Source organism: Crocuta crocuta, unplaced genomic scaffold (assembly GCF_008692635.1).
Source record: "Crocuta crocuta isolate KB4526 unplaced genomic scaffold, BGI_CrCroc_1.0 scaffold427, whole genome shotgun sequence".
In the NCBI taxonomy this organism is placed as follows: Eukaryota; Metazoa; Chordata; class Mammalia; order Carnivora; family Hyaenidae; genus Crocuta; species Crocuta crocuta.
The window spans coordinates 3,282,908-3,300,269 of NW_027533273.1; the positions used below are offsets into that span (position 1 = coordinate 3,282,908).

Sequence of the window (17,362 nt, forward strand, 5' to 3'; positions counted from 1 at the left end):
TTTTTATTTTTATTTTTTTATTTTATTTTTTTTAATGTTTTATTTATTTCTAGGAGAGAGAGAGAGACAGCGTGAGCAGGGGAGGGTCAGAGAGAGAGGGAGTGACAGACTCTGAAACAGGCTCCAGGTTCTGAGCTGGTAGTCAGCACAGAGCCCGATGCGGGGCTCGAACCCACGAACTGTGAGATCATGACCTGAGCGAAAGTCAGACGCTTAACCGACTAAGCCACCAGGTGCCCCCATATGCAAAAGTTTTTAAGGGTATATATTTAGGAGTAGAATTACTGAATTGTAGGGATTGTGCCTTGTCAGATTTCCTGAAGGTTACCATTTATTCTGCAAATTATTGAACCAATTTATACTCCAATCACTAATACGTTAGAGATCCCATTGCTCAACATCTTCTCTAAGGATTGATATTGTACAAATTTGTTTAAAAAATTTTTAAGTTTATTTCTTTTTTTTGAGGGGGGGGCAGAGAGGTGGAGAGAGAGAATCCCAAGCAGGGGTTTGATCTCACAAACCACAAGATCAAGACTTGAGCTGAAATCAAGAGTCAGATGCTCAACCAGCTGAGCCACCCAGGTACCTCTTGTGTTACATCTTTTAATAGTTTGTGATTATCAAAAGTTTAACATTTGGAGAGCCTTTTTAAAAAAATCTTAATTACCATGGGTTTATATTCTCTTATTTGTTGCCCTTAAAATTCTATATGTAAGCTTAACTTAATGTAATAACATTGTCATCCCTTATGGAAAAAAAATCTCTTGTAAACTTTTTATTGTTATAAAATGTTTTAGTTCTACCTTGTCTTTGTACTTTCCTAATTTGACATAAACATATGGCTGTTACCTGTCAATACTTGATTAGATTTACCTATGCATGTATCCATTTCCTTGCCCACCATTCATTTCAGACTTTCTGTACTCATTCCTTGAGTGAGAGTCCACTCATGGTAAACTCAAAAATTTTTGTTTGTCAGAAAATACATTTTCTTTGACTTCACTCCCGAGTGGCAATTTAGATAGGTAGGAAACTGGATCTGGCTGTTGGATTTATTCTCATGACTTCTGAGAGATCTGCTATCATTGGAATGTTAATTTCTTTGTGTCATTCTAACACACACTCACACACACACACACACACACTTAAAGGTCCTTTCTCTTTGGCTACTTTTAAGGTCGTGTTTGTCTTTGATGACCCATGGAATTAATTGTTGTGTTGTATTTAGGTGTGGGTTAAAAATATACATATTTACATTAAAAAAATTTTTCCCCTTAAATTTTTTGTACTTCCTGGATCTGAGTGATAGGAGAAGACAGGATTCAGTAGGCCAGAGAGGGAAAAATTAGCGTCTGAGGTCCCTGGGTAGGGAAAAAATAGGCATTTTGGAACAATCTGGGAATGTCGGCCCACAGCATACTTCCTCAGGCATAAATTTCCTCTTGAGAATTTCCTCAGACCCTACCTGCTCCCTCTTCAGGTTTCTCCTCTGGAATTTGACAAAAGACCTAGGTATGGCCCTAGACCACCCCTCATACAGTGGAAATGAGCCAGTCAGGAATGGACAACTCAGCATCTAGAGCAACCAAGCCAATAAGGGTAGATCTGAGAAGGAACAAGGGGGAAGGGAAGGGGGAGGGCTGATTAGGACTTTATACAGCAAGGACCCTCTCCCGGAGTCCCCAGACATTCGCTTTCGAATGGCCCCTCTCTGTAAAGAGGGCTTTCCTCCTATTCTAACCTTATGTTCTAATAAACTTTTGCCTGCTATTCATTTTTGGTCATACTTCGTTCTTCGAAGTAGTGAGACAACAAATTCCCGAGTATTATGGTAAAAAAATCCTGCAACAATGGCTCATTTGACAAGATGTAGGAAATAAAACTTCAGGGCACCTAGTTAAACTTGTTTTCAGATAAATAAGTAATACTTTCCAAAGTATTAAGTATGTCCCATGGAATGTTTGTCCTAGACTCTGTCTGGCTGCTCCTGGCTAGGTGGTGGGGAAGTTTTATTTTCCTAACAAGACCTGAGGTTGATGGGATCATTTTCCAGATTGTCTTCTTTTTGTAGGTGAGTAGATATTTTTTGTTTTTTGCTTGCCCCCCTCCCCCAATCCACCATTTCATGGAGCCTCCAGTCTTTCCAAGGTCTTGGGTTCTGTGGGCATCTAAGTTCTAGCTCCCCATCTTGTGGTGGTTTTGTGACCTGTTCCCCAAGTGATTCTAGGTGCCTGGAAGGGGAAAATTCCACCAGCACGGTGACTGGTACAGCATGTGTTTTGCTTTCTGGGTGTGTTGTTTTTGTTTGGTTTTGTTTGCTTCTTGTTTTGTTTATTTGGTTGGGTGTGGGTAGTTGTTTTTAGCTCTTAGGATTTTCCCCTTCCTTTCAAGTGAGATCTGCATTTAAAAGGGCTTGTCCTGGGGCGCCTGGGTGGCTTAGTCGGTTAAGCGTAGGACTTTCGCTCAGGTCATGATCTCGCGGTTCGTGGGTTCGAGCCCCGCGTCGGGCTCTGTGCTGACAGCCAGCTCAGAGCCTGGAGCCTGTTTCAGTCTGTGACTCCCTCTCTCTCTGACCCTCCTCTGCTCACGCGCTCTCTCTCTCTCTCTCCTAGAAATAAATAAAAAATATTAAAAAAAAAAATAAAAGGGCTTGTCCTGTTTTATCAGTTATATTGCTGGAAGCAGAAACACTGCCCTTCACTCCAAGCCCTTGCCCTTACCACTGCTCTAAAATTATTCTCTGAAAATTCTGCCAGGGATGCGTTATTGCTAAATCTAACCGCCTCTTCTTGAGAGTTGCCTACTTGAAAGGTCTCCTTTCTTGGCTAACCTCTCTCTTCCACTGATTTCGATGGCTCTGGTTTCTTCTTTATTTTGCTACCTCTCTGACCCACCGTTGTCGATCTGGTTTAATAGCTCTCTTGCCCATTGCTTCTTCCTTAATGTAAACACGCTTCTCGGAGACTGAATATACACCTAAGCTAGTGTTCTAATCTCCAACCTTTGTAGGTTAGCTTTTGTATTGTTTTCTAGGGTTATATTTCAGAAAAGAAAAAGAGAAATGTTATGACTATTTTGCCCTTGAAAATACAGACCATCTGGATAAATTTGAATTGCAGATAAACAAGGAACAATTTTTTAGTAGTTGTCCCAATATTGTCTGGGACATAGACTTAAAAACATCATTATTTATCTACAATTCAAACCTAACTGGACATTTTGAATTTTTTTTTTTAGTTTATTTATTTTTTTAAGACAGAGAGAGAGCAGGGGAGGGGCAGAGAAAGGAAGAGAGAGAATCGCATGCAAGCTCTGCACTGTCACTGCAGAGCCTGATGTGGGACTCGAACTCAAGAACCGCGAGAGCTGAGCAGAAATCAAGGCTGACTGAGCCTCCCAGGCACCCCATTTAACGGGGCATTTTGTACTTTATCTGGCAACCGAACGTGTGTACCACTTTCAGCTTCTTGTTCCTTATCACCGTAATTATCTAAAAAGGATACAAAGGGTTTCTACATTCAGAAATGAAGATTCCAAAAAAGCATCTTCCCTGGAAAACTATCCACTATTCCTTAGCTTGCAGATGTGTGGACAGGAAGGTAACATGGCAACATTCTACAGTGGGAGGGTGAACAAAGGAGATTGTAGTGAAACATTGGTCTCAGCTAGGGGAATTTTCTGGCATAAGTATGTTTCTGGTAATTTTTCCAATACAGCTAACATATTGTGGCAGGCACATCTGGGTGACACACACTCAATAAAAATGCCTGGGAGAAAGCAAGCGTGTATACGTGTTGAGTTAAACGGCCCTTTGTTAGGAGGGAGTGGAAAGGAGCCATGAACATTGTGCTGAAATGCAAACTAATTGATGGACAGTATAATCGCCACCTTAGTTAGCGCCCGGGGACTCTTTTCATACAGGCAAGCTGTAAATTTAAATGGAAACCAAAAGGGTAGCACACAGCCTATAGCTCAGCATTCCATGATTTCACGTATGAAGTATTTGGTGAGTAAGAGAGAGGGTTAGCAGAGAACAGCTGGGGAGGAGCTGCACAGTGGTGAGAAGGTAAGACTGAAGGGGCCAGTACCAAGCTCATTCTACCCATGTGCAGATAAGAGCTCCTGTTCGAAGGATGAAACTCTAGGCTTTGCTCACGATGAGGCATTGCACCTCTGTGTGCTGAACAGCCCTGTGATCTTTTCTCTTCCGCCCAAGCCCTAGACAGTGCAGTCTTTTCAAGACAGTGATTTGGGGCGAGATGGACTGATCCGTGAACCAGATCCATCTTGGTGTATGTATCTTCAGATAACGAATATTCAGTGTCACTGAAAGTGCCTGAGTTTTCTAATCAGGCTAACTTGGGTTCAAATCTCTTGTAGCTCTGCCCTTGAAATCATGGCATGAGCTTACCCACAGTTGATTCAGCTATAAAGTGAAGCTAATACTGTTCATCTCTCGGGATTGTGATGCGGATTACACCAGGTTTCTTAGCTGCAAACTGGTGTTTATAAACTGCTTTGTCAAAGGTGGTGGCGGCCCTTTCTATCTGTGGGCTGTCTTTGCCCAAGCCTGACATGGGGGCTGGTGCCCAACTTCTTGCAATCATGTACCTTCCACCTGCGCTTGTTTCTGACTATCTTGAGACACCTTACTTTCACGGCGCATTACCGATAAGGGAGACTGTTTGCCCTAGGCTGGATATGGCAAGGGACTGCCCTTTCCTGTGATGACCCCAATCAGCCGGCACTGTCTGCCTGCAGTCGAGTATTGAGAAAGGACATGAGGCTGCCCTGGTTTGGTGAGAAACAGCCCATGGCTGGTGATGAAGGCTGCCATTTGCATGGGAAGGGGAAGCATTGGAGTCTGGGCTGTGCTGCGTGTTCTTGATTACCTTCTCCTTGGTCAAGGTGTGAAGTAGACAATTGGCTTCAGGAACATGATGTTCACTAGTTATGGCCCTTCCCTCTACTTCCGGTGCCACCTCCCCACATTCACTACTATTCACATACTGGCTTTGTGACAGGAAGCCTGAAGGAGGAACTCATTCATTTCTGTTAGGATTTGGACACTTACCAATCGTTTCCTTCTGCACAGTGTCCCAGAGGAATCGGCCAGGTGCTCTGGGCCAAGCCAGTCTCTGCAGATGCAAGCTGGTTGTGGTCAGTCTGCGTGTGTTGCTGCTACAAAGCAGCCTACCCAGGAGGGCCTGAGGAAAGAAAGTTCTCCTTCAAGCTGCCCATCAAGCCCCTTGCAGTCTAAACCTCCGAAAAAAAAGTTCAAAGACTCTGGCTGTATATATGATGATGTTTAACGAAAATCTATTGTATCCAGGCCCCTGTGTGGATGAAATGGTGTTTTACTTTTGGGGAAAGGCCAAACAAACCAGAATATCTTCCTCATTTTACAGCTATGGACTGGATTGCTCTGGTTAAAGTTGTATTTCTTTAACTTAGACCTCTATTAAGAAGTACGTTTAAGGGCTGCTGGTTGGCTCAGTTGATTAATCATCCAACTTCAGCTCAGATCATGATCTTGCGGTTTGTGAGTTCAAGCCTTGCGTCAGGCTCACTGCTGACAGCTCAGAGCTGCTTTAGATCCACTGTCCCTCTCTCTCTCTCCACCTCCCCTGCTATTGTTCTCTCTCTCTTTCTCAAAAATAAAATAAATATTAAAAAAAAAAACAAAACAGAAGGAGTAAGTTTTCCTGGAAGAACGTGAGGGTGGCAGCGTGGAAGAAAATATTTGAAACGAGGATAAAGAGGCGAGAAAGTGAAGTGACGTCACTGTGAATACAAAACAGAGACTTTCTAGGAGGCGATGGACAATGTATGAGGCAAACAGAATATGACAGAGGAGTTCTGGGGAGCTTCAACCTCTCGGACATCTACAAACCATGCTAAAAGAAGGCCACTTGAAGTTTTAAAAAGTAACATTTGTTCTGACTATTCTGGTACACATTTTGCAAGAATGTGGGAAGTATACAAGAGAAAATAAACATTTCTAATAAGCCCACAGCAAGAACTGACCTGCCTAGTTAACATTTTGGCGCCTGTCCTTCGACTGTTTCTTTTCTTTTCCAGCACAGCCATTTACATATTTGCATATGAAATATTAACGCTCGAGGCCTTTGTTTGCCCAAGACTACAAAATAAGGTCACCTGGTCAGCTTACTTTAACCCTCATTAAAAAAAATTTTTTTAAATGTTTATTTATTTTTGAGACCTAGAGATTGAAAGAGAGCGAGCATGAGCAGGGGAGGGGCAGAGAGAGGGAGACACAGAATCCGAAGCAGGCTCCAGGCTCTGATCTGTCAGCACAGAGCCCAATGCGGGGCTCGAACTCACAAACCATGAGATCATGACCTGAGCCGAAGTCGGATACTTAACTGACTGAGCCACTTGGGTGCCCCTCTTTAACTCTCATTTTTAATGTCCAGTTATGCGGGGTTGAGTTCCAACAATGTAGTTGCCAGCAAGTGTGCCCAGCAGCTTCTGAGAGCTTTTCAGAAGCTTGGTCCCCTAAACGCTCAGAAACACACTCTTGTTCCACCCTGGCCTCCACCTCATACCGCTGTGCCGCGGCTGCTGCTGCCCACGTGACATGACCAGTGTGATGGTTCCTCCCCAAGCCTCTCCTGGTGACCAGTAGTGATATTACCACTAGACCTTCCGCAACAAGACTCTGGCTGTCTCTTGGTCTTGCCTTCTGATTCCTGGGGCAGAACTTCCATAATTTCCCTACGCATAGCTGGGAACACATTTTGTTTTTCAGAAGAATTTACTGAAGTTTTTCAGAAGAATTTACTGAAGTTTTTCAGAAGAATTTACTGAAGTTTAGGGGATACAAAAGAGAAATGGAACGCAGAAGATAAATTAAAACTGCTTCTAGAAATGCCCACTCATAAAGTTGCACTGGCCCTAGCCTCGAAGCAAATGGAAATCTGTGTCTCCAGTAGAGTCCAAGAATTGGCTTCTTGGGCTTTCAGTGACTGCCCCCGCGTGACTCCCTTTTCCAGAATGATTAAAATAAGAGCTTGCATTGCCTTCCATTCCCAACCCTGCCTTTGGGGGTCAGCATATCTGCCATGGAGACAAGTGATTTCCTTACACTGATCTCAGAAAGCATTTCCTAAAGTCTAGGTTGTTGCTGCATCAAGCCCAACAAGGACCTTGATTTCTGGATCTTTTCCATCCTGGAAGATGAGATCGAATCTCTGTTTCTACAAAGGTGCCGAACTACGTCCCCTACAAAAAATTGCTTACAGAAGAACATCACATTTCTTTAAGAACAAGCAGTGATTTGAAGGTATGTGACTGAGCCAGTTAAGCCCAGGCTTCTAGAAGAAACATCTCCAAAGGAACCAGTCATCAGAGTTATAATTTTTAAATGCAACTGTTTTATACTTATTAAACAGAACATCTCAGTCAGAATCTTTTGCATGGAGATTGCTTCAACGCATTTACATATTCCCTCTTGCTCTATGTTGCGTAACTTCAAGGGACCACACAGAAGCCTGGAAGAGGCTCCCCAAAGATAAAGTGAGAAACCACATGCAAATTTTTAGAGTGGTTTTTAAAATAAGCCTTCAGGTCATATCTCCATCTGTGGTGCAACACACATACATGCGCATAATTAAAAATCATGCTTTATATATAATTCTATAATCTTCTTTCTTTCATTTTCCATTATGGACATTTTCCAGTATTAAAATTTTATATGATTGATATAATATGATACTATATGAATTATTTTTTCCCAAATAGCTACTTCTCTTCAATTTCATTTAAAATTTATATACTTGGGGCACCTGGGTGGCTCAGTCAGTTAAGTTTTGACTTTGGCTCAGGTCACAATCCTGTGGTTCGTGGGTTCAATCCCCATGTTGGGCTCTGTGCTGACAACTCAGAGCCTGGGGCCTGCTTCAGATTTTGTCTCCCTCTCTCCCTGCCCCTCCCCCGCTCACACTCTGTCTCTTATCTCTCTCAAAAGCAAAAATTTTAAATATATACACTCTTTCCAAAAACTGACTCTGAAGTTTAAATGACATCTAAAATTAGAGAAAGCAGTTTAGTGAATCCCTGTTTCTAGTGCCTAGATTAGAAAATTATCAACTGGAACCCAGTCTTATTTGACCTATTATTTGTTTTGTCACTACTTCCAGATTATTTAGAAACAAATCCAGGCATTCCATCATTTCAACATCTACTTTTGAAAGATAAAGACTCTTTTAAAAACGTAACAATATTATCATTATCATACTTCAAATAATACTGATTCTCTTTAATGCAAAATGTTCACAATTGTGTTATGATTTCTTCACAGTTTGAGTAGGAATTCAAGCAAGTAAATAAACTGTAAATGGTGCATATGTCTCTTAATTCTCTTAAGTTTGATAAGTTTCTCCCTCTTTTTATTTCCCTTGCAATATATTGGTGGGAGGAAAGATGTCCTGTAAATTTTTTTCACATTTAAAATTTTGCTGTTTGTATCCTGTGGTGGTGTTTACATATTTCTCTACCTTGTATTTCATTTAGCTTGGTATTTTGACCTAGAAGCTTGGTTAGACTCAGAGTCCATTTTTGAGTAAGTGTATTTCCTAGATGATAGTACTTTGTATTTATTTTGGTACGTACATATTATCAGGTTGATTTTCTTTGGAGGATCATAATCATGAATGATTGTTGCCTAGATCCATTAATCCACTGTGGACCTAGGGACTAGTATTCTAATTGTAGTTTTTCATCCTCATTTACTGGTGGAATAATTCTTTTTAAAAATTATTTTATTTTAGAGAGAGAGAGTGAGCAAGCATATGAGTGGGGAGAGGGGCAAAGGGAGAGAGAGGGAAAATCTTAAGCAGGCTCCACACTCAGAACACAGCCTGACACGGGACTCAATCCCATAACCCTGGGATCATGATCTGAACTGAAATCAAGAGTTGGACACCTGGTAGAAAAATTTTATAAAAAGAAACTTTTCCTTGTCCATTGGCTACCTGCAGTACAGCTTGTAAAGAGACCTTGATTTCTTTACTTGTATTTAGTAGTTTTCAAAACGATGGGTTAGTTCTTTAGTATCCTCCCCTAGTGACCAATTAGTTTTGTTTGTTTGTTTGTTTGGGTTTTTTTTTTTTTTTGGTATTATGAACTCATGTATTTAAATACATTTAATGTGTTTTAAGCCTCTGCAGTTATTATCATTAATGATGCTGTCATTTTGTCTCATGCTGAACCGTAGTAGCCTCCTCAAGTTCACTACTGCATCCTTTTGGCATGAACTTTGTGATCTCTGGGGAGAGACTTCATTGTTCTCTGGCATGACAGGCTGTTCCGTTTCTGTGCGTATCTCTCTTGCCTCACAGAAAAGTTATTTATTTATCTGAGGAATACTGGTTCCTTCTGGTGAACATTGGTATCTGGAAAGCCTGCTTTGAGTTCTAAGAGGGCTCATTGCTAGTCGTTGGTTATTGTTTGAGGCTGTTTTCATTACGCAGAGCTGAAAATATGTATATTACCTTTAAGATAAAATGTGTCATGGCTTTAAATAGGTTCATCTGATGCACATTCAGGACTACAGGCTTTTAACCATATTGATCTTGCACCTGTATTTCTTTTTCCATTGCTAAAAATCTATTTACAGTGATCCCGGCATTAATTACTAATTTGATTTCTTTCACAGGTCACAGGCAGTGGTCTCAGAAGAACCACTAAATGCCACCTGACAGTTGAATCCTGTAAAGAGATTAAGACTTGTAACTTGTTTAGTTTAGGGACGTGTGTGTGTGTGTGTGTGTGTGTGTGTGTGTGTGTGTATGTGCGCATGCATGTGTGGGTAAGCATGTCTTCCTGGGATATATTTCACTAAGGATGTTCTTCTCTCTATACTTTATGCCGCCCACCGACACACAGTTACTTTGTTTGATTTTGCTTTCAGTTTTTAGGGTTTGCTAAATTTAGATCAATCTGTATTCTGTTGCTGTTGTTTTTAATCTAAAACTTACTCTTAAAGTTGCATCTCTTATTTGGAACATCAAATCAAAAGTGCCATTAAGAGTATAGTCTGTATAATGTGGCATCCCAAATCATTACATGTGTGGTGAAACACGTCAGAGTTCTGGATCTTGAGTCTGTAAAGGGGCTGTTAGGACAGGAAATGGTTCTACACAAATAGCATCATAACACTGAATGGGGACCGAAGGAATAACGTGCTGACTGTTGAGTGCTTTTATATGCACCAAGAAACATCGTGGAGCAGTTATATTATAATTATTGCCAAGTTGTTTGCTGTTTTGAGCCTTTTAATCCCTTTGACTATGAGGCCGTAATTCGAAGTGTCTAAAATTGGGCCCTGAACAAAACCCACAGAGGGGAAAGGTGGGGGATGGGGAATGGGTGGTCTGTGGTGGTGTTACTCAGAGGCTTGGGGCTCCATGGCACATTTCCCTGGGGTGTATTTGTAGGAGTGACTGAGAAACATATGGGTAGAAACTTCTCCTCAGGGATGGAACTTGATTCGTTGACAATGGATCACGGGAGAGAGTTGTTTCAGAAGATTCTTTGAATGCTCTCTCCAAGGACTCATGAAAGAACTGTGAGAAAGGAGATCAAATCAAAAGGAGTGCCTTCAAGTTTCTGTTCACACCCGAGGAACAAACCAACTCCTGCTTTATAGCCCAAGCATACTCACGTGCTGTTCAAGATTGGGTAAGGGCCTGGTTCCCACTTCAGTGACGGGAGTGTTGGACCACCCCTGGAACAGGGAAGAGAAGGCAGGGAGGTCTTGGAAGGGAGCCAGTCCTCATGTGGAACAGAGGCAGTTGTAGAGGCCATTGTCCGGTGGACTTCAAGAAATAGCATGATGTCTCAAGCAGGCAGGAGAGCTATGGCTGGTACCCCACCACAGCGGAAGGATTGTGTTAGAAGTCTCCAACTTTGTTTCATATCCGAGATTATTCTATTTTCTAGCTAACATGAGAAACTTCCTGTGTTGTTTTGAATGATCAAATACGGGCTAAAATTCCTTGATGAGAGGTAGAGCTAGATAAATAAATTTCATTACTGTTATTACAACATTGATTTTAGTTCTGACCTGATTTGGATGGAAGATAAACCATCTTCATGAAGAAACTCTTTTTCAAGAATTATAGTGGTGAACATTGGCATAAATCTTTCCCATTACAAAGTACTTCGGCATTCATTGGGTATTAGAGGAGTGGAAAAGGCCATTCTCAGATCGTGTGCTTTCGTTCAGGGAAGCAATTCCCTCAGAGGATGGAGATGTTGCTGGGGGCAATGTCTACAGGGGACAGAAGCTTTTAATCTGCTATGCTGTGATGTATTTTCAGAGATTCTGAGGAAGCAAGGTGAAAGTGTCTTCATGGGACTTTGTGTGGATATCCAAGTTGAACTTGGCTTCAGCTCAGGGGATGCTATATCTAGGTTATAAATTGTTTCTTCTCGCCATTTGCTTTCTTAATACTGTAAGTCCCTTCGTGGGAATCTGTTCTGTGGCCTCCGCTCCGAGGCATCCCTTCTCCGTGCCTGCTACTTGCGTGTTGTATGGTGGGTGCCCAGTCCAAGTTCCTAATGGACTGGGTAGTTGAATGGCAGCATCCTCTCAAAGGAAAGCACTGCCGAAGGCTTTGCATCCATTAGGTCTTTCTTCCACTTCAGGTAGACAAAGCCAAAGTACTTCTTGGAGGTCATTTGATCCATTTTTCCCTCTTTGCCACACTACTATATTGTGGCAAGGCTAAGAACAGAAAACTTACATCTACATTTTTCTTAGTGTTTTTTAGCGCCAGCACATTAACATGGAGACAAGAAGAAATGACGTTTCCCAGAGAGAATGTTCACATTGATCATAAAAGAAGAGCTTAAAATCATAAAAAAAATAAAATGCCAGCTTAATGATGATGATGTCTTATATTTGTTCATCATTTTGCAACTTAAAAAGTACTTGGGAGACTATAAGGGTTGATTAATTACGTAGCACAGTGCCACACTTTTAAATGTCCTCATAAAAAACAAACCTTAGTGTGTACGTGATTGAAGATCATGTAGGGATAAAGAAAGATGTACCTTTTAAATGCACATGCTCTCAGTTGACTTTTTCCCTCCTATGGGAATAACTCAGTTGTGTCATTTGTTGTGAAACTAAGTCCAGATATTTTAGCCTATGTCTACGTGTCTTTTTCTGCACACAATAATGTCTTATTCCCATGATTAACTTAAAATATTTCTCTAGAAGTCTTTTTGGCATTTTCGAGTTTCAAAAGTTCATCTTATCTTTCCTGTGAGTTCCAAGGTCAACATTTGTGTTGGAATTCTCAAGGGTATGGGAGGTCCATTATATCTAGTGGCAATTAGACTGAATAGTGAGCTACTCATGAGGAGAAATTTTACATTTTCTTGGTAAGGAAAATTAATAATGTACCTATGTGACCATAGTAACACATCAAAATGAGTCTCTTGATATCTACAAGTTTTGGCCCAAGTACCAAAGCTGATCTGTGGTGGTAAGTGTACCCACATTCTATAGGCGGTCACTAGACACTTCTGCATAGGATGTGTTGTAAGTGAACGTATTAGGTCAACACCATCATCCTGCCCAGTCTAGAAAAGACAAGATGAGAGATTTGAAAACAAGGATTATTTGAAGGGAGTTTAATGGCAGAGAGGATGTGTTAACTGCTCTCTCTTAGAGATTAGTTGGGGGCGGGGGTTGATCTCTAGTAGCCTATAAGAGTCCAATAGGAAGAGGGTCTGCAGACTCCCCTCACCCAGCCTTTCACCCGTGGCAGAATATTTTAAAGCAAATCTCAGACATCATGTTTCTTCATGAGGGTTAAGAAGTCTTGCTATGTAATTGAGGATAAAAGAGAAAAAAAAATAACACAAGACACCTTTTAGAGGGAAAATTTCTTTTGTCTCTGACAGAGAGCCAAGCAAACAAGTGAAAACATAGAACCGCTGGGGAACTGAGGGGCCCATGAACTTACCATCCTGACAGATATTGCAAAAGAAAGCAATAAAATGAAAGGGTAAATTTTTCTCCATATGACCACATGCCTGCTCTCAGCTCACTCTGGGCCCCACCTGGAAAGACTACAGCTTCTGTAACGTTGAGGACAGAGGAGGGAACCAGGAATGCTTTTTACATCCGACAGAGGCAGAGAGGTCTCTGAGAGATGATGCAACCTGCGATTTGGTGTGTGCATCACATATCAGCAAAGAACAGAGTGACATTTCACCTTGTATTCTTGAATGCAGTGCTCCTTTTCAGGCATTCAGATTGTGCTAGTATTTCAAATTTAAATCCAAGGTCATCTCTCTGGGCAAGAGGTCACTCTCACATTTCTAAGAGCAGAAAAGAAAAAGTACAAAAGCCCTGGAAAGCCCTGAAAATAAAACCTCTGTGTTCTTCTCTGATTACTGAAGCACCTTGTTAGCCTCACGGTCCCCTCTGACCAGTACAGATTGTATTTAATGGAAATCTGTGTTGGTGAGAAAGAACTTAATATAATTTTTTTCTGATTTGAGAAGTAATATGTTTCCTGTAGAAAATATAGATAAACAGAAAGAAGGAAGATAAAATTATCCATAGTGGTCTATCACTGGAGAATATATACTGTAAATATTTTGTTATAGTTTCTTTTAGTCTTTTTGTAAGACCTTTGATGGGCATGTGTGTGTGCACATGTGCGTCTGCTTATTAACTTTGAACTGGTGGGATAATGCCAGAATGTTTGCGGGAGTGGGGTGGGGGCTTCATTTTTCACCGGAAGAAAAGACTATTCACCCTTATTCTGGATATTTGTTGGTCTGGAACTTTCTAGCACCCCTTTGTCTTCTGTGGCAAACTGAAAGGGAAGGAGGAAGCTGTCTGGTGATTTCATTTGTGCTAGGGAGATCAGAGACACCTGGACAGTGATTGTGCAAGGCTCTTAGAACAACGGTCCCTTAGCCCAAGGCTGAGAAATGATCTCTTTCAGCCTCCCTCTTCCTCATATTCCCAGTATATTTCTAAGACACATACTGCCACCATGCAAATATATCTCCAATCCATCTTCATCTGAACCCAGTTTATCACCTCCTTTGTCTCTTTTATCAACTCTCTGTACTACCGGGTACTTGCAGGTTTGGCTATTGTGCAAGAAATATGCCTCTTGTAGACATCAAGACAGTTTTGCACAGAACTCTCTCCATTGTTTCCCCATGTTTAGGTCATAACACTAAAGAGGGAAACGATGATTTAGTATGAGTTCCAGATGGAAAGGGGATGCTAACTGATCGCATTGAGGAGGAAGGAGACCTAACAAACCAGGACGGGACACCAACTTCTCGTAGGATCATTTGTCTCCTCTTGGGTTTAAGTAGGTTTTTGAAGGTTAAAAAGTACCACGGTTCTCTAGAATAAAGCTGACCCAGGAATTTAAATTAAAATTCCTAAGGAACTGCTCTGTGTGGGTGGTACCCTCTCTTCTACTAATTGCCTTATTTATTACTGCTATTTGTTATGAGTCACTCTTGACACACCCTCTCCAAATGTGTGCACTTTATCATTCTGGAAAAATGTTTCTAAACTTTGTGATGCATGTTGATTATGTGTTTGTTTCTACAAACCCACTTCCGGTGGGCCAGCAGGATGGGGAAGGCCAAGCTCCCAATGGATGTTATCCTGGACATGAAGTTAGAAGCCCGGTTGTCTTTAGAGAAGGCAGATCAGGAAGACTGGCCACAGTCTCAACTTTTCTCCCATTGAGAAATTGGCCCCTAGACAATAAAAGGGGTGAGGAGAGAAAGGGAAGCATCGGATAAGGACATAATTTTACTAGTTGGTGGTTAATAAAGTCCAAAGCCTTCATATGTGTGGCTTGTAACTATAGTGGACCCTTGAACAATATGGGTTTGAACTTGCCAGTCTACTTACATGGTTTTTCAACAGTGCAGGGGGTCAGTAGCCCCCAAATGCTGAATTGTTCAAGGGTCAGTTGTACTCATTCTTGGAAAGAAAAGTGGCAGAAGATTTTCCCTTCATCCTTTCAGAGCTTATGTGCCATTAAACTCATGTGACTACCTTAATAACAAAATTATGAGACTCTCAAGATGAATAAAATGCAGTTTATTCATTCAATACACATTTGTCAAGTGCTTTCTGTGTACCATCATGGAGGTAGAGAGGTGAGAGGTGAAGAAGTTCTTTCCTCAAAGAGCTTTGAGTCAAGTGGTAAAGTAGTAATAATCCCACAAAACAGGCTGAAAGTAGCACCGTGTTAGGAAAACACTATTGCAGGGAGAATAAATTGTACTATTCTGATACATGGCACATGAAAAGCAGTTCATAATATTGAATGAATGAATAATATCGTGGAAATATCATTAAGGGAATGCTACATTTAGGCTGGCTGTCAAAGAGATGCAGGTTTTGGTCAGAAGCTGACTGGACACTTTGTACAAAGGCCCAGATACGAAAGTGCATGAAACATCCTAAAAGTGGCAATAAGTTCAGTGTGGTTGGTCTGGGAGCACAGAGAGAGGTGTGGGGAGCACACATTGGGAGGGATCTTGAATTTGAACTTCATTCTCTAGATAATAGATAATTAAGAGTGTCTGAAGAGGAGTTCTATGATTGGACCTGTGTTTTAGGAGAAAAAGAAAGAGTTTCCCAAATCCAGATTCTGAGGGCATTTTAGGAACACTTGAAAAGGTCAGACTGTCAGTGGCACCTCACGCTGACCTCTATTACTGAGTCTTGAATGAAAGCTTTGAGGCAGTCAGGTTTGGATTGCTACCTCCATTTTACCTAGAGGGGAATACCTGTGGAGAGGGGGTGGGGTTTGCCCAGAGTGGCATGCTGAGTAATGTGGAGCTGCTCTAAGAAGCTATGTCTCTTAGTTCGAATCCTGGTGCTGTTAGGACTCCTTCCAGTCCTCGGCAAGAAAGGGACTATGTGTCTCCAGGATCTCTGCATTATGATTGTGTGTCTTCCCAGAAGCTGTTGGCTCTTGATTTCAAATTAGTAAAGGACTATCATGCCTGTAGGGCATAAAGGTTTTGACCAAAGGAACAACGTTGCTATTCTTATTATTTTGCTTTTCTGGGTAAAATTTGTTACCATGAATTATCAAGCTCATTTTGGACTCTTGTGCCCTTTAACTACACCAAATATGCATGTGATATGTTGATTCTATAAACTCTTATAAGCCCTTCTTCCCACAAGGTAGATGACAAATATTTGAAAATGGGTGAAACATATCTTTGTAATGTATTTATTTATTTAAATGAATAAATTATTTGTTTTGAGAGAAATAAGTGGGAGAGAGGGGTGGGGGAGGAGAGGGGGGGAGAGAGAGAGAGTGAGAGAGAGAGAGAATCCCAAGCAGATGCCAGCTGCCAGCACAGAGCCCTACTTGGGGCTCGATCTCACAGACTGCAAGATAATGGCCTGAGCTGAAATGAGGACTTGAGTACTCAACCAGCTGAGCTATCCAGGTGCTTCAGAAAATGGACGAAATGTATCTTTAGAGAGCAAGTTATTTGATCATTAGAAAAGTCCTGTAAGGAGAAACAAATGACCAGTAATGAGTTTAGTAAGAAGGACTATAGAGGTATAGCTTTATTTCAGTCGAGTTGTGTCATGTGAACACAAGTTACCTTTTAGGAATGTCATCACATAGACTAAATAATTTTATCTTGGAAGGAGAGAAAATGTTAAAATATTCACTGAATCCACAGATGAAAGGAAAAAAAAAAAGCTCCCAAATCACAGAAGCTGGGTCTAGGAGTGGGAATTTTCTAACAAGATGTGAGTTAACACCAGTAACTTGTCACTGGGTTTCATCAGGATTGAACTATCACATTGAAAATGGAAGCCCGTGACTATACAGTCATTAAAACGAGTCCCAGACCCACTCCACAAGAAAATACACACAGGGATCTCCTTGTGGCCACTTGGGTGGGATGGCAATGTCAGCAGTGGTGGCAGACTTTGTGTCACGTGTATCTGCGATATGTGGGCTTTCTAAGCAAGTGCTTAGAGATTTCACCATTTCCTTTAGTAAACCTAAGATTGAACTTGGAAAATTATGGGTGCTTTCTTTCCCCCCCTCCTCTGTCATTTTTAAACTTTGGAAACATTGAAAATACCCTTAGGCATCTTCAGATGAATCTCATAAGGTAGACTATCTGCTATTCACAGAAGGATTTCTTCAAAGAGTCTCTCTTCCTCAGTCCCTTTCAAACCTCCCCCCCCACCAACCCCCTGCCGAGCTCCCAGGCTTAATCCGGTGTTGTCTCGGCTTGTTTGATTTGGGGAAACATGTCCATCTCGTTGATTGTAGAGTGAGAGACTCAAGAC

General features: G+C 41.4%; 1 protein-coding gene across 9 annotated transcripts in view; it reads left to right on the plus strand.

Moving 5' to 3' along the window:
• The window catches only part of NCKAP5 (NCK associated protein 5), a 1,056,676-nt gene that overhangs the window by 111,916 nt on the left and 927,398 nt on the right, over positions 1 to 17,362 (plus strand). For 6 of the 9 annotated variants that reach the window (XM_077747834.1, XM_077747833.1, XM_077747835.1 and 3 more), the window contains 2 exons: positions 469 to 585; positions 1,974 to 2,074. The exons of 2 other annotated variants lie outside the window; for them this stretch is intronic. The gene's annotated coding sequence lies outside the window, so the exon portion shown is untranslated. The remainder of the gene's footprint in view (positions 1 to 468; positions 586 to 1,973; positions 2,075 to 17,362) is intronic. One more of the 9 variants, XM_077747836.1, reaches the window with a different exon arrangement.